Here is a 21,435-nt window from a genome sequence, read left to right as displayed (position 1 = left end):
AAATTCTATCAATACTATCTCTACATAAAGAGAATGAACAATAATATTGTTTAGGCACCCAAATGGTTGAAGTAGTTAATAGTTCTTTTATTTATTATTTCCACATACACAATTGACAGTTTTATAATTAAACAAGGTGCATGCATACGTTTCTTTTAGTTTATGTCTCTCCTTAATGTTGATTATAATTAGGGATGGCGGATTCCAATTGCCATGGGCAACATTGGAATCCGCCCAAGGGGGCCAGCCCCTTTCCCAACGTGTAGGGCTGGGCCCCATACCTCATGGCATCAAATGAAGATCCCATGCTACACTCAAGCCAACACACCACCATGTATTTGGCCAACCCTATCTTAATGCTTTCGGTTAAATAAATAAATTAAAGTCATTAAATCATAATGCAAGCCGACATGATTAAGATTATTATTCCCCATATAAATAAACTCCAACTTCGCCCTATCATTCGCTTATTTCAGGTTTTCCATCCATGCGAAATATATGTGTCGACCAATGCGAATTCAAGAGGAAGACTACATCTGCAATTAAAGGGATTTATCCCTGTCATATCAGCGAACTACACATGCCAGTTGTGGTGCGAAATTCATTAATGAAGAGAGCGAACTAAGGGATAAGGTTGCTGTCCATCAAAGACCAGACTTCATACATTACCAACCTAGGGTTTGGACCTGATTGCTGTTGGAAGGGTTAAAGGTGCAGATGTGACTACTTGATGCTTGTGAAAGTGCAGTTTTGTGGAAGACATTATCAGTCCTCAGTACAAACACCTTCAAGTTCTTGAGATAAGTGTTGTAACCCTCATATGAACATAATTCATAATCAGATCTGAGGATCTTTTCCAGCTGGGTTTTTCCTCCTAGGAGGTTTTCCCAGGGTAACCGTGTCTTGTTCTTATTTTGTTCATTTCTTTGTTATGCCTAAATCTGGAAAACTATAAATCTTTCATCTAATCAATTTAGTTAGAAACTAAATTCTGGTTTTCTGAGTTTATATTAATCTGAAAGTGTTAAAACTAACACTTAACTTGCTTCTTTAAATACTTCAAAATTGAATTAAAAGGGATAAGATCACTTAGCCACAAGCAAACAAATATATGGTATCCCCTTATATTCCACAATGCTAGGTAATTCAAAAGAATATGAATTTAGCATGAATTAAAAGCTTGATGATAATACCCCAAAACATAGTGTAGTATAGGCAAGATGCAAAAAAACCACTTTCAGGATAGCTGATTTAAAGCTTATGAAAGTGGCTTGGTATAAGGCTTATGCCATGAAACTCTTAAAAAACGAGAACACTACAAATGAGCAAGCTACCAAGATTAATCAGCACCAAAGAAAAGGCTCTGATGCATGTCAAGAACAAGTGCAGACAATAAGAATTAAGAAGACCAATAAAAGAGTAGAATGCACCCAAGATACTGAGAATATCCAGTTTCTGAATGATTGATAATGCTTCAATGTATATGCTACATTCCTTGTGTAAGCACAATCATAGCAAGTGCTCTTGACATATGAACATGCCTGGAAGGTTCCCAAAGTATGCACAAGTGGAAGATTCCTGGAAAGATGCACAAGCACAAGGATTCCATAGAGTACATACAAGTAAAAGCATGCACAAGTACAAGTGAGAGGTTTCCTAAAGATTGGGGGCTTCGGAAGACAATAAAAAATGCAATCAGGAGGTTTTGTATTATTGTCTCCTAGAAATCTAGCTCAAAATGGTAGGATGAAGATGTTGGATGCCCTAGTTTGAGGCTTTTTGTCTGTTTAGTATGTCTCAATCTGTCATTGCCTATTTTTGGTCTTCATGTAGCTTTCTTGTTGTCAGATCTGCACCTGCACACACGATAAACGAGGAAAAGTGTTTCACTATTTAGGGGTTTTTCTAAGTCAAACCTTGTGTTAGTGTTTTCACTTCCACAACGGCAAATGATGAGATCTAAGTGCATTCCCTTGCAAGGACAGAGGCTAAACAAGTAATTAAATGCTGAATTGACAAGATAGTACCTCAAGTGTGAAACCCTTTCATGGAATCCTACACAAGGTTCAATGTGATGAAGTGAAGTAATGCAAGATGTTAGTGCATGCTTTCAACATGACGAAACACAATGCAATTGATCATGATTGTTGTAGTAGACTTGAATGCTTGAATGCTCCTTGAATTGCAGATATGTGCTTGATTGCTAGAGTGTTGGGATGCTTGCTTGAAAGACTTGCTAGACTTTGAAATGAGAAAGAGAGTTGTATTTATTTGCAACTCACACCTTTTCAAAATAATCTTTTAGGGAAGGTCGACGAAGCAAGGTAAATTCTTGCTACTTGCAAAGCCGACATTCATTCTTGAAAAGGTGAGCTCCTTTTGCTTGGACAGGGGCATGGCGGTAAGAATAGGGGAATAAACCAAGTTTATGGAAAGTCCCAAAACTAGGCACAATCACACATAAATTAGGCACGTTTGCCAAAATGGGTCCCAAACCTAGTGTGAAATTGTTAAGGTCAACAATTTACGACACTACAGAGGCCAAATCTACAAAGGGTTTTGTTTGGAAGGTGCTTACCATACCTAGCAAGTCACCATCAATTTGGAGCATTTTTGATCAAATTAGAGTTCACCTTTGTGTTAAGAAGGCTGAAAAACATGTAGATCAATTGTTATTTTATCAAATTTTGAGCAGTTTACCCTAGGCCTGTAGAGAATGTCTTGCCCTAATTGATTGACATGTGGCATGAAGATGATTTTATAATGTGACATAGCTTCCACAAACCATGGTAGATTTTCTACATCTTGCCTATATTGCACTATGGTTTTAGGGTATTATCATCTTTTATCATCAAACCACTTCACCTTGTTTGGATAAGGAAGGAAGTTATTGTGCAAAGGCCAAATTTATAGGTGGCTTCTTAGCAAAGTGATAGTAGTCGTGTAACCAGAATGGAATATTCTATCAATTGGGCATATTTCATTTTCATCATTTGGTGTTTGCTAGTGTTAGCAACTGAATCCTTCGATTTGGTCTCTTTCACCATTGAGCTCTTGGATTTTGAATTGGATTTTCAAGGGCGAAAATCTTGAGTTTACAACTTCCTTTGTGAGGGTGCACATATTTTTTTAATTTGATGCATGGTTTGTTTAGAATTTGCAGATTTTTATGTGTTGTTCAGAGCAGTTTCTGTTTTGAGACCTTTTGCTCCATTTGAAGGTACAATTTTTTTGAAAGTGTATGATTTTGTACTCATTGTTATATGGAATTATACCTTTAGCATTATAGCATACTTTTGGCACTTATAGAAGTATTGAAATCAAGTCCACTTTGCATTTCAACAAGTGTAAACTGCAAAAACTCTAAATATAAAATGCCACTATCAAATTTGTTGGGATGAATTTTTGATTGAGTAATTTGAGGGGGAGTGTTCATGTGATTGTGCTCTTTTTTTCTATTTTGAGTCTTATTTGTGCTCTTCTAAATTTTCTATGGGTCATACTAAGATCCTCAACTCCATACAACTATTCAACTTGGAAGCAAAACATATGGAATATTTTAATGAATGCAGGGTACTCCCCTTATATATTGGAATCTTTTCTAGAACTGATAGAAACTAAAAAACAGATTGCATGGCTCATTAAACATACAAGAGTTGTTGTATATTTATGTACATTTGTCTCTTTGATCTTCTTTTTCACATTGAAAAGTGTACAACACCTAAAGAGTTATGATGCAAATTCGAATGGTCAAAATTGATGAGATTATGTGCTATCAAATAGATAATAATTTGATGAACCTTGACCCTAAAAGTTATGACAATATTCAAGATTATGTAACTATGGTCAATGATCTAAGAGTAGAATTCAAAGGTTGTAGTATTGATAAAAAGGATGTACAATTGATTTTCAATTTACTAAGAAAACTTGGTCCTCAATATGTTTCATTTAGTTTCGAGCTCTCAAACCTAGTAGATGACCATAGAATAGATATATATTATAGGCACTTTTGGTTCATTTTCAAAAATTCTGATGCAGGAATCTGAAAAGTTAATCTTAATGGGTCTTCTCAAGCCATTCAAATCACAAACATTGGTGGCTTGTCAACTAAAGAGTCAGAAAGGGTCTAGTAATCCTAATAAGAAACAAAAGCAATATAAGTACAAGTCATGAAATGATAGAGAATAGCCTTCATTTTCTTCACAAGAAAAATCACAATCGTCTTCTATGAAAGGGGATTTTTAGAAGGAAAGGCCAACTTGTTTCTTTTGCAAGAAAGTTGGTCATGATGAGAATTAATGTCACCCTAAATAGATTGATGTGTTGAAACATCTTCTTGAGAAGAATCACGTTACTCTGCCATCCTCTCTTTGACAGGGTTCATCTACTTCTTCAAAGTCAGCTAACAGGAGAGGAAAGACATTAGTTACATTAGTAGACTCATTTAAGTTTTGAATACTTGACTTTGATGCTTCACACCACATGGATTTTGATTGAGAACAATTTTCTTCTTTGGAACCTTGATCTATACACGATAGTAGATTGACATGGATGAAGGTTTGAGGATGTCTTTTGTGTACTTCATTTGTTTACTAGCCTTCTTTTTTATTTTCTAGATCACTCATCGTGAGAATGACAGGAAGGTCGAGTCACTCTAGATTTAGTTGTGATTTGGGATCTTGAGGATAATTCTTTGATTGCAATGGGGAAGGTTGACCATCAAACTTGGCTATATGCATTCTTCTACTTTGTGCTTAATTCTCCTATTGCATTGCTGACTCATTTTCATACAGTGAGCAAACTATGGCATGAGTGGTTTGTCCCTCTCAACTATTGCTATTTTTAATAGCTTAGCTCATAGGATATGGTTATAGGTCTTCCTTGTATCAACTTTTTTAATGGTGCATGTTTAGGTTGTAATGGGCAAGCACCCAAAGAAGAAATTTGACAAAGGAAAGTTTTGGAGGGCTTCACAAGTCTTCAAATTGTTTCACAATGATCTAACATGTCTCTTTCCGTCTTTCTCTTTCAACAAGGCTTGCTATGTTCTCACATTCATTGGTGACTTTTCTAGATAGACATGGGTCTACTTCATCAATAGGGTGAAGTCTTTGAAACGTTTCAAGACTTCAAGGCTCTTGTTGAGCAGCAATTTGGGAAGTATGTGATGATTCTCTGCACTAATAATGGTAAAAAATATGTGAATCACAAATTTAAACAATTATGTACTCTTTAGGGGATTGATCTTTTACATATAGTTGCATACACACCATAATAGAATGGTATTGTAGAATGGAAGATCATGTCCTTGAAGGAGATGGCAAGCTGCATGATTCATGCTTGATCTTTAGCTCTAAAATTATGGTTTGGAGCTGTTAATATGTTGCTCACATTTAGGTTCCTCATAAGGCCTTGAAAGGTATCACTCCTTTTGAAGCTTGGTGTGGTAGGAAATGATTGTATGGGATTTTTGAGTTTTTTGCATCCTTGCATGGTGTTGACGTGTATTTTGTACACAATCATACACAGAATAAAATACCCAAGGGTACCTTATCCTCTCTTGAATAAAGCCTCTGATTGCTGAAGATGTCGCAAAAAAGGATCAATCAGGGTGACTCCAATGTTCTTTTATGTAGGGTCTCTACGTGTGGATAAGCACCAGTGGTCGTTGTGAATACTGTTTCATCAAGGGGCCTTACGTCCTCCGAGCTTTAGGAACAAGATTTCTCTAAACTAACTGTAAAGCGGAAAAATCGAACCCTAGTCGTTCTCCCCTCCCCAACTCCAAGGAGAGAGAAGGGAGAGTCACTAGGGTTGATGGTTTTCACTTAGGAGAGACTTTACATTCAAAAGAGGGGTTGAAACCCACAAGATCCAATCCCACGCAATGCAAGATTGGATTCTAAATGAGTTTCAAGGGTTAAGACATCAAGGATACCCTCTTTTGTAAAGAATGTAGATAGAAATATTGAACTAGGAATGCATGTAAAGTAGGAAAGATTCGCTTATAAACAGAGATAGGGATATGGGATGAAGCTGCGGACTTGGAATTAGCAGTAAAATGTCGAGACGGTGCTGTTCTGCAAATTTGAGCGAAAGTTGACGCGACGATGGCGCCCGGCGTGCACACGGTCCTCCGAAAAATCCGCGAAACGAAGGGGGATCTGTTTGTCTCTGCACAAGGATTCCAGATCTTCAATTACAGCCGTGTACCTGCAACCTACACACAGAAAAGAGAGGACGATTGGGGGGTTAGGGATGAGGGGTTTGCCTTTAGGTCAAACCCCGGTTTTGGAATTAACCAAGAAATGAGAATACTGTAAGTGTAAATGTTTGTAATGTAAACAAGTACTGATACCTTGTTGTAAGAATGTTTGTATTCTTACATGCGAAGGTGTAATGTATGTAGTATGTTGTATGTTGTATGTGATCTCCTCTTCAATGGTTGAATCCTTGTCTTGAATGCAACACTTAGCCTTGAATGGAGACTTAGAATGCTCAATTGCTTGAAGGAATGCTTGAATGCTTGAATGTGTGAATATCGCTTCCGCATCTTGCTCTTGCTTATTTCCTTTTTTCCGACCTCCTCAAATGGGAGAGGAAATGTAGTTTATATACTTGTCAATTAGGGCTAATAGACTGATTTTCCCGACCTTAGGCCGACCAGGAAACATTATTTTCCAATTTGCAAACTTAAAGACCCGATGCCCACAAGAGACCGGGCCCAAAATAGGGCCAGGGACCAGGGCGCTGGGCGCCATGGTCCTGGGGGACCAGGGCGCTGGGCGCCCTAGTCCTGAAGGACCAGGGCGCTGGGCGCCATGGTCCCACCTCCCGGGACAGCAGGGTGCAAGGAGGGATCAGGCCAGGGTGCAGAAAGTGCAGTTTTTGATGTTGTAAACAGGTTTCGGGGTCTCCATTCAGGTTCAACGTTGCGCCGCCATCGTGAAGACCCAAATGCAGTCGAAATTGCAAGTGTCACAATTTTAGGACGCTACATTTAGCCCCCACTTTAGCGGGAGTATAAGCGTACGCTCATACTTCCGGTAAAGTACAAGGAAACAACATTGAAAAACTTTCACCACGTCAAGGAGGCAAGATACACCAAGCCCCCAGTGGACTAAGGATCTTACGACTTCGATTGACAAAGTAAAAGGGAAGATCACGAGGGAGAACCATGACTGTTAGTAGTAAGGTTCCCTCACTATGAGCCATGCAAGAAAGTTATCAAAAATTTTCAAGGCAAAGCTAAATTTGTCAAGAAATTTTCAAGTATCTTGAAAAGATATGAACGGGATGTATGCCCCCCTACGTTAAAACGATCGCACACGCCTCACCGAGGGTGATTGCTTTAAGGTAGTGATACATATAAGAAATGAGAAAGGAGCACGTTATCACAAGGATTTAGCCCCCAAGTGTGAGATAAGCCCAAGGATAATAGACACAAAACACAAAGCACAAGGTGACTTCGCTTTCCTTGGGGTCAGTATGCTGTATGATAATTCATGTATATCATATATATGTATGCATAATTGTTCTTCATTCCCCAATCAAGGAAGGTCACCTAGAAGAAGGGAACACATGTGTCTTTTGAGTCAACATGAGAGAGACCAAAAGAGATCTCAATGCTTTGCATCGTCCTCAAGTAGACAACACTAAGGACAACAAATAGAAGAATGAGAATAACACATAGAAGAAGTAACAAAAGAGATCAAGAGAGGAGGAGAGAGTCTGCTATGCTAATGAAACTAGTCCAGCACGTCATCTACCCCCTGATCTTGCTGATCAATATTTCGGGAAGGTAGGAAACACGCTAGAGGAGGAACATCCAACACAGCAGATGGAGCTATCACAAGATCCAAACAAGGGCTATGTTCATATCCCAAGCCACGGTGTTCTTGTCTAGGAGCTAGGATAAGTGCTTTAGAAAATTCGTTAGATAGATGGTTATCAACATCAACATATTCATATTCACTATCAGAATGAACAGGAGTAACATTTTCATCATGAATAACATTTTCATCTATATCATCATCAAGATTTATAAAAACAGGATCTTTAACTCGCACAGGATCAAAACCATCATGCATGTTATGTTTAGGAGATTTCGGCTCAATCGTCGGCTGAGGAGAAAATGGAATAATACTGGCTGAAGTTGTTTTTGGGGATTGCAAAGTTTGAGAAGCAGCTGCCTGAGCTCTAAGACGACGCTTTCGTCGGCGTTCATGTGCAGAACGATTCCGTCTAGTCTTAGTAGGAAGTTGAGAAGATTGAGGAGGAGGAATGTTCTCATCCTTATCACTTGGGTGTTTAGGTTGTGGTCTCTTAGGTTGAATAATAGGAGAAGAGGAAGGTCTCTTCTCTCCATAAGAGGAAGGAGGAGGAACTGCTCCATATAAGGGAGAAATACTTGGTTTAGGAAGGAGACCAAGTCCATCATGACGAGGAGGTATAGGTCTACTTTAAGGAAGTTTATTAGATATAGGCATAATCACATTCATAGGGATGGGTTGAGAATCTTCTTGAGGAAAGACATTAGTTTTATCTTTCAAAGGAAGAACTTCCTTCTCAAGAACGATAGGAATGTCAAGTTTGGGTGTTCTAGGTTCACTTAGAGATAGGATCATATCTTTTTTCCACTTTTGATAAGATTTAAAAAGATGATCACTTCGCCGAGGAAGAGATTGGAATTGTTTAGGCCAAAAGTAATCAATAGGAACGCTAGAAGTTCTTTCAGCTGGTTTAAAGAGACTATGATTGACAGTAACAACTTCACCATTATGGGGAAATTTCAGACACTTATGAATAGGAGAAGCAATAGCTTTCATGGAAGATAGCCAAGGATAGCCTAGCTTCACACGAAATTGTTCGGATGATGGAATAATATCAAAGTCCACATCAAGGGATTTGTTATGGACCTCAATAGGTAATGTAATAGAACCAATTGCAGGAGAAGAAAATGCATCAAATAGTTTTACAACCACATTTGTTTCATCATAGATCACTTGATTCAATTGCAAAGTAAAAAGAAATTCTTCAGTAATGATATTAACCATACAAGAAGGATCAATAAGCACTCCACGGCAAGGTGTATTCTTGATTTTTGCAACTATATATAAAGGACCATCAGGTGCCCTGATAGTTTCACTAGAATCAAAGGTGATGGAAGGTTCTTTAGGGAATTTTTGCTGCTCTACAAAGTTAATCACATTCGGAGTCATGGACACAAGATCATCAGGTGAGACAGAGGAATCAGTAGTATCAATCGCATTAGAGGTATGAGAAGGCAATGGATCAGTAAAAATCTGAAGATTTTGGTTAGGAGGAGCTACAGATGTGTTGCCTTTATCATTCACACCAGAAACAGAGATAGTATTATTATCAATCAAATCTTGAATTTTACCCTTTAAAGCAAAACATTTTTCAGTATCATGCCCAGGATGACGATGAAATTGACAAAAAGATTTGTTATCAAAATAGGGTGAATTAATCTTTGCAGGATCTATTTGCCTTATAGGAGGAAGAGTAAGCACATTTTGTTCCAATAACTTATTCATAATACTATGCAATGATTCATTCAAAGGAGTAAACTTTCTTTCTTTCTTGAAAAACTTAGAAATAGGAGGCACACCTGATGCCGCATTCACATTGTTGTTGATGATGTTTTCATTGAATTTAATAGACTCTCTGTTCGGTTTAAACTTCCCAAATGGTTGTTGACTACTATCACCCTTATCACTCGGAGCCATAGGACTTGCTTGTTCCATTTGACTCACAGTCAGTTGATAATTGTGAAGAGTTGCGCACAACTGTTGGAAAGAAGTAAACTCAGAAAACAGAAGTTTTTCTCTAATATCTTTTTGTAAATTAGAAATAAAGATTCTTTGAATATCATTGTCAGGTACTGGAAAAGAAATTTGAGCATACAAATGCTTATATCTACCAATGAAATCAGTCACTTTTTCTTTAACACCTTGTTTACATTGCATTAAATCAATCAAAGTAACTTTAGGACATATATTGTTTTGAAATTGTTGAATGAAAGCATTTGCAAGTTGTTCGAAAGAAGTAATAGAATAAGAAGGCAACGAGCAATACCATTGTAGGGCTTTATCTCTTAATGTTCTAGTAAACAGTTTTGCAAGCAACCTTTGGTCATAAGCAAAATCAGTACATATTGTTTGAAAGGTCTTAACATGTGTTAGAGGATCACCCTTACCATTATAAAGCTCCAAATGCGGAATTTCAACATGTTTAGGGGGGATAGCTCGAACAATGTCAAGAGAAAGTGGGCTCGCAACATCAAATGTGGGCACACTAAACTTAGATTGATTCATAGAGGCAATTTGTTGCTGTAAAGAAGAGACAGTTTGTGCAAGATTGTTAATGGTCACTTCAGTCGAAGAGTTCATATTAGATGTGTTAGATTGTGATGGAGGTGTTATGTTATTGAAAGAAGGTAGAGAGTAAGGTGGTGGGACACTATGATAGTTAGTCATAGGAGATGATTGGAAAGGAGGAACACTACAAGGAGGAATGGAAGGGTTAAATGAATTGCCCCCTTGCGTCATGTTTATTTGTGGAGATATAATAGGAACACTCATTGAAGGAATGAATGAAGAAGTTGGATTGAATGAAGGAAGAGGGTTGATTGAAGAAGAGGGATTGCCCCCATGACTGGTGATCATAGGAGGAATGTCTTGTATTGAAGTAGTCATTATGTTTGGTGTAAAAGTAGGTATACTAGCAATAGGAGTTGTCAAAGGAATAGAATGATTAACTTGAGTAGGAGGTTGTGTATAACCTAAGGTTTCGGCACAACTTTTCATCGGCATCACATTCGAATCCACAATGTGTGCAATACCACGCAAAATATCAATTCCATTCTTATCACTTTGAACCATACATTTTAGACCCTCAATTAAAGGAAGAGCTTGACTATCGGGGCATTCTTGAGACATCCATTGTCGAAAATCATCAAATTGGTTATCCAATTTTGAAAGTTGTTCTACAGAAACCTCATGGAGAGCTTCTTCATCATTAAGAGGATTAGAGGAGTTACCCATGTCCTCGTTAAAAAGGCCATTCAAATTAGGTTCCATCTCCTCGGTAATTACACCTTGGAAGGACTTAATTCTAAGGCTTCGTCTAACAGGAATAGTGTAAGTAGGGCTTATTGTTGTAAAACTCATGCACTAAAGAGAGAGAAGATTTTGAATTTTAGAGGTAGCAAATTTCAATAAAATCAGCCAATCTCCTAGATTTAAGCTGTTAAATGCAATCAGGACAATCTCCCGAAATTTCGGAAAAAATGTCCGGGACCGTGGCGAACGGAGTGCACACGGTCCTCGCAACTTTTTTCGAAATTTTTAGGGATGAAAGTTATGATGATTTTAAAGCTAATCTGAAAAAAATGAGTGATTTTATGATCTGTAGATAGGCCAAATTAAAGTTGCAATCTCAAAATTGAACCCTACCAAGATTGTTGAAAAATGTAAAATTTGAATTTTGAAAAAGAGGGGGAAACTGAAATTTTGAATTTTATGATTTTAGAGGGAATACTGAAAGCAATGCAAGTTTCGAAATTTAAAAGTTGACTCGATTTCATGCAAAATTCGAATTTGGAAGTGGAAATCAAGGTTGTTGCAATTAAACACTTAATTTCAAAGGTCACAAACTGCAAAAATTTGAATAAAGCACTGAAATTTCGAATGAATGCCAACACACTTTTCAGATTTAGGACTGTAAGAAACACAATTTTGATATGAATTTTAATTTCAACAATTTTTGAATGATTAGAAGCCTCAATCCAAGCAATCGCTAGACCAACTTTGACTTTAATTTTGAAAGTGTTAAAATTGATAAAATCAGCCAAAATTCTGGATTTTAGCAGAAAAATACAGTAAGATCTAGCTCCCGAAATTTCGGAAAAAATGTCGGGGACGAAGGCGCTCAGGGTGCACACGGTCCTCGCAACTTTTTTCCAAATTTTTCAGGGATGAAAGATATTGTGATTTTATTGCGGAATCCAAAGTTACAACCAATTTGGAGATGTTTTGATTAGTGAAATTATCAGTCAAAGGTTGAATCAAGAAGGTCTTAAAAATTAGGGTTTTGACATTTAACCACTTAATTTTCAGAATTAAAGCACAAATATGAATTGACAATTTGCAATAGAAGGGTAGATCTGAAACAAGCATTAACAATTAAACATTCCACAAATTTTAGGGTTTTTATGCAATTAGCCTCTAAAATTTGCAAAAGATCAAACATGGAAATGTAATTAAGGAAGCAAATTTTTCAGATCTAACCATGAATAATCAGAATGAGGATGTTCACGTCGGGTTCACCAAAATGTAAAGCGGAAAAATCGAACCCTAGTCGTTCTCCCCTCCCCAACTCCAAGGAGAGAGAAGGGAGAGTCACTAGGGTTGATGGTTTTCACTTAGGAGAGACTTTACATTCAAAAGAGGGGTTGAAACCCACAAGATCCAATCCCACGCAATGCAAGATTGGATTCTAAATGAGTTTCAAGGGTTAAGACATCAAGGATACCCTCTTTTGTAAAGAATGTAGATAGAAATATTGAACTAGGAATGCATGTAAAGTAGGAAAGATTCGCTTATAAACAGAGATAGGGATATGGGATGAAGCTGTGGACCTGGAATTAGCAGTAAAATGTCAAGACGGTGCTGTTCTGCAAATTTGAGCGAAAGTTGACGGGACGATGGCGCCCGGCGTGCACACAGTCCTCCGAAAAATCCGCGAAACGAAGGGGGATCTGTTCGTCTCTGCACAAGGATTCCAGATCTTCAATTACAGCCGTGTACCTGCAACCTACACACAGAAAAGAGAGGACGATTGGGGGGGTAGGGATGAGGGGTTTGCCTTTAGGTCAAACCCCGGTTTTGGAATTAACCAAGAAATGAGAATGCTGTAAGTGTAAATGTTTGTAATGTAAACAAGTACTGATACCTTGTTGTAAGAATGTTTGTATTCTTACATGCGAAGGTGTAATGTATGTAGTATGTTGTATGTTGTATGCGATCTCCTCTTCAATGGTTGAATCCTTGTCTTGAATGCAACACTTAGCCTTGAATGGAGACTTAGAATGCTCAATTGCTTGAAGGAATGCTTGAATGCTTGAATGTGTGAATATCGCTTCTGCATCTTGCTCTTGCTTATTTCCTTTTTTCCGACCTCCTCAAATGGGAGAGGAAAAGTAGTTTATATATTTGTCAATTAGGGCTGATAGACTGATTTTCCCGACCTTAGGCCGACCAGGAAACATTATTTTCCAATTTGCAAACTTAAAGACCCGATGCCCACAAGAGACCGGGCCCAAAATAGGGCCAGGGACCAGGGCGCTGGGCGCCATGGTCCCACCTCCCGGGACAGCAGGGTGCAAGGAGGGATCAGACCAGGGTGCAGAAAATGCAGTTTTTGATGTTGTAAACAGGTTTCGGGGTCTCCATTCAGGTTCAACGTTGCGCCGCCATCGTGAAGACCCAAATGCAGTCGAAATTGCAAGTGTCGCAATTTTAGGACGCTACACTAACAAGTCCTCAAAAAGATCAAAAGGTAGGGTTTGCAAGGGATAAATTCTAATCTAATCCTAAGAATGACCTAATGTAGGCTAGACTTGGCAAGATTCTACCAATTTCAATATTGCCATGAAATAACAACCTAACTGAAATTGATGCGATCTTCTAAGGTAACAAATGATTTTTCAATTCATCAAGGATCATAGACACTACCACAAAGGCACATATCCAATGCTCAATGACGATTGAAGGTTTAAGCAATTCAAGTCTCTCCAGTCGACCACACAAGGCGTTCCTACAATCAGTAAGAAGCTAGTGGTTTGGAACGTGAATCTCACCAAAATCAAACCCAACACTTAGTCCTTCAAACTTAAATACTACTTCGACTGAGAATGATTCATGAAAGTAAACAACCATGAAGATAGCCACAAGAATTGCAGTAAAACACCATAACTTCAATATTTTATTGATCTCAAAGCCAAAATAGACAAAAATTGCTTGAAATTCTTTCTTCAAAACTCAATCTTGCTACAAAATAACTTTCTTCTCTCCAAAAGCTCTAATCTTCTAACTATTTCTTATTGCTCACTATTTCTAATTCCAAAATGAAAATGAATGAGGGTATATATAGCATCCTCAATTACAATGAACGGCTCAGATCAAAAGAAGATCAACGGTTGAGATTCTGACACCTAAACCCTAATTAGGGTTTTATTACAAAAGTTCCCTTTTTATTGAACAATATTAAATGCATAGCCAAATATTTAATTTGGCACAAAAATCTAGGAAACATAGACCAATGATAATTAAGGTGCCATGTCATCTATAACAACCTCTCTTCTAGAACCTTATTCCCTTTCCAATGCTCCTTTTTAGCATATGCAATGAATCTGGACACGATTCCCTCAATCTCAGCAATAGGAATCTCAGGAAGATTCCTCATTCGTTCCTCCAAGTGAATAATCTGATCAAAGGCCTTGAGAAGAGCTGCGTCCCATTCAGGTTCGAGTTCCTTGATTTTCTCAATCAAGAGCATAGTAGCAAACATTTGATCTCTTTGTTCATCTGTAATAACATTCTCATCTTTGCAAAAGATGACCTTGACCCTTTCTTCCAACTCTTGAAGATCCACATCTGTCTCAACTTCGATCCTTCTGCCAAGAATAGTACATAAAACCCCAAACACCTTGTCCTGGATTGGATGGATGACCTCCTCCACTTGATTGCATTTGGCGCTGGTGTCCTCGAAAAGAACTTCCTTCATCTGGAGTAAAGTAGACCACTGGAGTAAATTATGAGCTCCTCCATCCATTATCTTTTCTTGTGCTAAGGTCTTCCTTGGTGTTTGCCTAATTACTTGAAGAACAGGAATGATAACATCTTTAGTATGAGCAAAGGCGGCTATTGTTATCATTAGGTTGTGGATGATCTCAAGGACGTGGATAGCCCGATGAATGGTCTGCATCATTCTTGTTGCAAACTCAACGGCAACTGTATGGGATTTGTCAATCCAAGAGCTCATAAGCTGGACCAAGCTCTTAACTCTCTCTGCCTCACCAACTGATTCAAGGGGAAGTGCTTGCACAGGAGATACTGCTGGATCCTGACGTTCCAAAGGCTGACTGAGGTGGCTAAAGTAGCCTCTCCAAGCACCTCTCTCTCTCTCAAGTTTTCTATTCTTTTCCATTTCTTCCTTAAGTTTATCTTTAAGCGCCTCAAATGAATCAGTTGCCTCATCCATTGCCTGCTCGGTGGTGAGTGGACCAAGCTCAACGGTTTCTACATCATATTCTTCTGCAAGGATTTCACCCTCGTACTTGTCCACTGCCGGTGTAGCTATCTGCAACTTCCTGGACCCTGTCTCATCTCTGATCATCTTGGACATTTTGGTGGCCTTCTTCTTTTCTGTTACTCCCTGAGGATTTCCAACAAGGCTATCTAAATCAATCACATTATCCTCGTCTTCGATCACAATCACCCTTGTTAGTCTCTCCTTCAACCAATCTGGAATGGCGGACCTTGTCTCTCTAACTTGTATTTCTTTAGGTAGTGGCTCTTCTTTTCGGAGAGGAGATGTCGCTTCATCATCATTCTTGTCTTCATGTAGCTCATTGACCTGGGGAGATTGACTTGATGAACGTTGAGATGCCTGTCCTTCTTCATGTTTATCATTCTGAACCATTGATTCCATAGATTCCTCCACTTCAAGTGTCCTCTTCTCTTGTCGAGAAGATGTGCCGGATGAGCGATCTTGATTGGCTTCTTGCTTCTTCTTGGAAGATTCTCTTTTCTCAGGTCTTTCCTTCCTCTTCGCACCTCTAGGATGAGGATTGCCTTCACTTACGCTCCTGGGGTGAGGATTGCCTTCGCTTGTGCTTCTAGGATGAGGATGGCCTTCACTTGCGCTTGCTCCTCCTTCTGCCGATCTTTCCTCCAAAGTAAAAGTCATAGCTATGTTCTGCTCTCTCAACTTTTGATGTTGCACATCAACCCATCTGCGAGTACAGGACAAAACTGGGGCCATCAAAGCTTTTAAGTCCACAACCTCAGGTTCATTCCAATCTATCTTTACTGCCTTGTCCTCTCTATCATAGGATGACTGGAGGTGCCTGCCACTGTCCTGAGCTTGATCGGCCACTCTGTAAACTTTGCATTTCCTGATGAAATCCAAAGGCAATCTGGAATGCATCTTTCTTTTTACTTCTAAATCATCTGAGAGATTCATCCAAAAGTCCTCTACCTGACATTCATGCTTGTATTTTCTACCAACTGTCTCTTCTATATACCCATAAGGATCAAAATTCTCCCTTAATGAAAAGAATGAAAATGAATATAAGGCCAACTCTCTTTCTGCATCATCTAAAGCTGGAGCATTAGGACATACCTCTACTGAATTTCCTAGTATGATAGGTACAGGAATTCCATTTCCATGCCTATGTCTGAATGCCTTTGCATAAGCTGCCAACTGCCTAGTCACCTCAAGTAGTACTATCCGGTCTGTCGGATATCTTGGCAACATATATGGAGGTGAAGGACACCCATGAACTCTAATATATGTAAACTTCTGAAATTGGATAAACCAGACACCATACCTCTTTACAAGTTCTTGTGCCTCTTGAGATAGCCGATTGTGAATCCTGCCTTGCAGTGTCCTGGTGATGTTCATTGTGAAAGTATCATTGACTAATTTGTAGTTACTTCCTGGTGGATGATGCAAATGAACATAAGAGTCACAAACTCTGACTTCTCCAGGTCCTCTTCCAATCACTCCTCTGTGAGGTAGTCCTGCATATTCAAAACTCCTGATCAAGGCATATATGATGTATGAGCTCATGTGGAATGACTTGGTAGCCTTCAGTCTTCTTAACTGCACATCCAAGCAATGGCTAATGATTCTAGCCCAATGAATTGTTCCTTTTCCTTGAACTATCACTTGGATGAAGAAGAACATCCACTTCTCAAAATAGAAGGCTTGAGGAGCCCCTGTAACTCGATTGAGTAAGGTTATCAAATCTCTGTACTCCTCCTGGAAGTCGATCCTATGTGGTGTGTTGGGAATCTTGCTCAGGCGAGGACGATTTTTGAGTAACCAATTTTTGTTGATGATGCTCAAGCAAGTGTCTGGATCATCTTCATACATGGATCTAGCTCCTTCCAAGCTTTTGTAAATCATATCTTTATGTTCTGGTAGATGGAGAGCTTCACTGATAGCCTCCTCTGAAAGATAAGCCAAAGTGTTTCCGTCCTTGGATACGATCGATCTTGACTGTGGGTCATAATGGCGAGCACACTCAATCATCAGCTCATGGCACTGGATTGCTGGAGTGAAGCCGGCCGCCTTGATAATGCCACTTTCAATTATTCTCCTTGCGACAGGTGATGGCTTTCCAATATAAGGGACCTCTCGAAACTTCTTCACACTGAAGTTTCCCAAGTTGGTATCTCCAATGTTGCTCCATTTTGACACGATCTTGGTCTCCATTTCTTCATTCCTTTGATCTTCCTTCATGAGGGCTGGACGACTGGTGGATGCTCCTGCCTTTGGGGTCGCCATCTTGACACCTACACAATATTTCATAATGAGCAATATACCTTGGAACGTAGAAATATAGACTGGATTTAAGTTTTAAATTTAGGAAACTTCATGATAAGTCTTTGAATTATCATTTCCTAAATATGACTATGCAATTGGAAATTCAAAATTTCAAAATTTGAACAAGGAAGATCTTGCCATACCTCTCTTTGAGAACTAGCTCTAAAAAACGATGCAAAAATTAAGAAATTCGCTAGGCAAAATGAAGATCGAAGTCTTCTAGCAAATGCGCCTCCTTCATCAACTTCACCACCCTTTGGGTCTTCAACGCCTTGAGGAAAACTCGCTCCACCTCTAACCTCCAACAAAGTTCGCACTCCTTCTTGGATTGAAATTCGCACTTCTTCTTGGATCAAAATTCACACCTCTATTGCTTCTCCAAATCGCATTTAAATAAATGATTGAATGATGGATTAAAATGCATCAAAATACCTCCCTTATATAGGCGCTTACTATTGCAATTGCCCATAGGCCGACTTGGAAAATAGGTAAAAAATAAATAAAAATTAAATAAAAGAGGAGGCCGACCTTTATAAAAAAATAATATCCCAAGCGCTCTCTTTTTATTTAATTTAATAATAATTAATTTAAATGCCTTTGCAATTAAAATTTCGATTTTTTTTTTTAAAAGGCCTAAATTAATTATTAAATGCCCATGCGAACTTATTAAATGCCAACTTAATTAAATATTTCACGTTTTTAGCGAATTTGGCATTTTAATGTAATTTGGAAAATATTGGCGCCTAAGCATGGGAAGAATAAGGGACATCTATCAACATCGCTCTGGTCCCTGGGAGAGGGACAGGAGCGATCATGCATTTTGGCCTTGTATTTCTCGCTTTTCACATTCAAAGTCTTATCTTGGACGTCCAAAATGGCCTTTTCGCTTGGAATCTTGAGTTTGATTTATTCCATCTTTGGAAGGAGTGTATCTTAAAACATTTTCGCCCTAGTCCCTTGGTGAGGGACAGGAGCGATCCTACCTTTTGCCCTTGGTCCTTGTCTTTTCCAATCGCCAATTCATGTTGCAGGGCAATCAATGATCTTCCTTGTTTGTTCTATGCATGCCTAACTCGCTTCTCCAAGACAAAATGAGCTCTTCCAAGGATATTCGCCCTGGTCCTTCAGTGAAGGACAGGAGCGATTTTTTGCTTTTGAGCTTAAAATTGTTGATTTTTAGGTTAATTCCTTGTTCATTATCTTCCTAAAGATATTTCTCACTTTGCATAATCTCGCCTTGACGTGGTTTTGGAAAGGAATGATTGATTCTATAGAAATCGCCCTGGTCCTCCAGTGAAGGACAGGAGCGATCTTTAGTCCATGGCACAAATCCTTAATCATATCAATATCTAATTATCTTCAAGGCGTAAAACATTGTTCCTTAATCCATCTTGAGTCTTGCAACGAAAGTAGCACTCCAAAATGTTAGGCAATCAGGCAAATTTGAAGATTTCGCTCTGGTCCCTTGGTGAGGGACAGGAGCGCCTTAGCCAATTTCATCAAGTTTTGTGGTTTTTTGCAACTTCGTTCTTCTTTGAAGCATTCCAAATATCATCGCCATCATGTGCCTTGGCCTGGATTCGACCAAATTTGGAAGGGAAGACTTGATAATGTATTTTTCGCCCTGGTCCCTGGGTGAGGGACAGGAGCGCCTTGGCCATTATAGGCTCCACTTGTGTTTTGCAAACTTTCAAAATTATCTTCAATGGATCGATTATGCCTTCCTTTACTCCTCTCAAACGAAAAACTTGCTTTTCCTTTGCCAAAAACTTGTGTTGAGGGAAAACCGCTCTGGTCCCTTGGAGAGGGACAAGAGCTTCCTTTAAAAATCGCCTTGGTCCTTGAGAGAGGGGCAGGATCGCCTTAGCCAATTTGGATCGATTTTCTCCATTGTGGTCCATTCAAGTTATATTCAATGAGCAAAACATACTTTCCTTGTCCTTCTCAAATCGCGAAATCATTTAAATCTTGCAAGGATAAGGCAAACTTGGAATTCAAGCTCCGGTCCTTCAGTGAGGGACAGGAGCGATTTTGTCATCTTAGCATATTTCCTTGCTTGTCGATTACTCAAATTATATTCAATGGACAAGACATGCCCTCCTTGATCTCTTCCAATCATAAAATTGTCTTGATCCTGCAAGAACAGTGCAACTTTGAAAAACAAGCTCCGGTCCTTCAGTGAGGGACAGGAGCGATTTTGGTCCTCAAGGTCAAATCTTTATAATTTTCATCTCAAATTTCCTTTGCTGGGGAAAATACCATCATTTTGCAAGCTATGAACAAAAGTCCAAATCCAAAAATGTCCAAGAAGGTGTGCTTTGAAGAAAATCGCTCTGGTCCCTGAGAGAGGGACAGGAGCGATTTTGCCCTTATAAGCCAAAATATCAAAAAATTAGGTCTTCAAATCACTTCATCATGCAAGGCTAAGTCATCTTCAAGTCCAGGAATCGGTTACCTTGCTTCCAAAATTTGGTTAGAGTTTGCCCAGACAAAATGTATAATTCCATCATTAAAATGCTAACCCTTAGACCTAACTTGAATTTGCCCTCAAAATCTTAACTGGACCCATCCTGAGACATACTTGACTTCCTGGCAGGCTCATCCTATTTCAAAATTGCAATCTCCGTGAGGATGCTTAATAATCTTTCAAAATTAGACTAGACTTGGCTTGAAAATATCAAAAGGCAACTCCTAAGGCTTAACCCTAGTCCAGACGACTCACTCACTTACTCAAAATCCTAAAAGCAGAGAGAAGAACAAGCAAAACAAAAGCAAAAAGAGGGGGGTCCCCATTTTAATGGGGCGATGTGTGAAATGGTCACAACACATGGGAACATATTCCTACAAAGAAACACGAGGCTTTAGAACCTCAAAGCCAATCTTGCATCCTTTTTGGATATCTTGATGGTTCAGGGGTTACAAGCCAATGGATCTCAAGACACATGACATTTTCATTGATTGGAATGTTCACATTGAGGAAAGCTCTCCTAGCTTGTTCTCTTGCACTTGTTCCTCCACAATAGATTCCTTCATTGATGATGATGATTTAGACGATTCTCCTCTTGCATTAGTTTGTAGATTGAAGAAGTTTATCTGTGGCCTCAAATAAGCTCTTTGGGCTTGATATGCCAAGATGGGCAACTTTTTTCTCTTGGTCATATTCTTAAAATGTCACTCCAATGTGAATGTCTACATCTTGAGACAAGATGACTTGTTTCTAGTTCTCAATGTTGATGACTTGATCATTTTAGGGAGCTCATCATCCATCATTGGCTTGACATGATAGGTTTTCCATGATTGACGTGGCTTTATTGCTCTATTTTCTTGAGATTTAGATCACTTATTTTTCTTTTGGGATTAGTCTTGCTTAGCCTAAGTATGCTTTTGGTCTTCTAACTCACTTTCACATGGCTGATTGTAAGCCTATATCATCTCCCTTTTTGTTTGGAGTTAAGTTTGAGGCTATATTCCCTTTCACTTGTTTATGACATATTGTATTGTCAACTTCTTGGTAACTTTATCTATTTGATTCACAGTTGCCGTGACATTTCATATGTAGTTGATAAGGTTTGATGCTTTATGTAGGAACCACATGAGCTTCACTAGAAAGTTGCCAAACACTTCTTGCTCTATATACAAGGCACCCACAAATAAATGATTCACTATGCCATAGGTATAGTTTACACCTAGTTGAATATATGGATTTTGATTGGGTTGGCAATCTTGATGATCTTAAGTCCACATTTGGTTACAACTTTCACCTTGTTTCTAGCCCCATTTGTTGACAAAGCAAGAAAC

General features: G+C 38.8%; 1 protein-coding gene across 3 annotated transcripts in view; it reads left to right on the top strand.

Moving 5' to 3' along the window:
• The window catches only part of LOC131041249 (uncharacterized), a 106,410-nt gene that overhangs the window by 58,719 nt on the left and 26,256 nt on the right, over window positions 1–21,435 (top strand). The window lies entirely within an intron of this gene.

This window comes from Cryptomeria japonica, chromosome 6, assembly GCF_030272615.1.
Source record: "Cryptomeria japonica chromosome 6, Sugi_1.0, whole genome shotgun sequence".
Lineage (NCBI taxonomy): Eukaryota > Viridiplantae > Streptophyta > Pinopsida > Cupressales > Cupressaceae > Cryptomeria > Cryptomeria japonica.
Note: the sequence above shows the minus strand (reverse complement) of the source record. Positions and strands in the feature narration are given on the sequence as shown.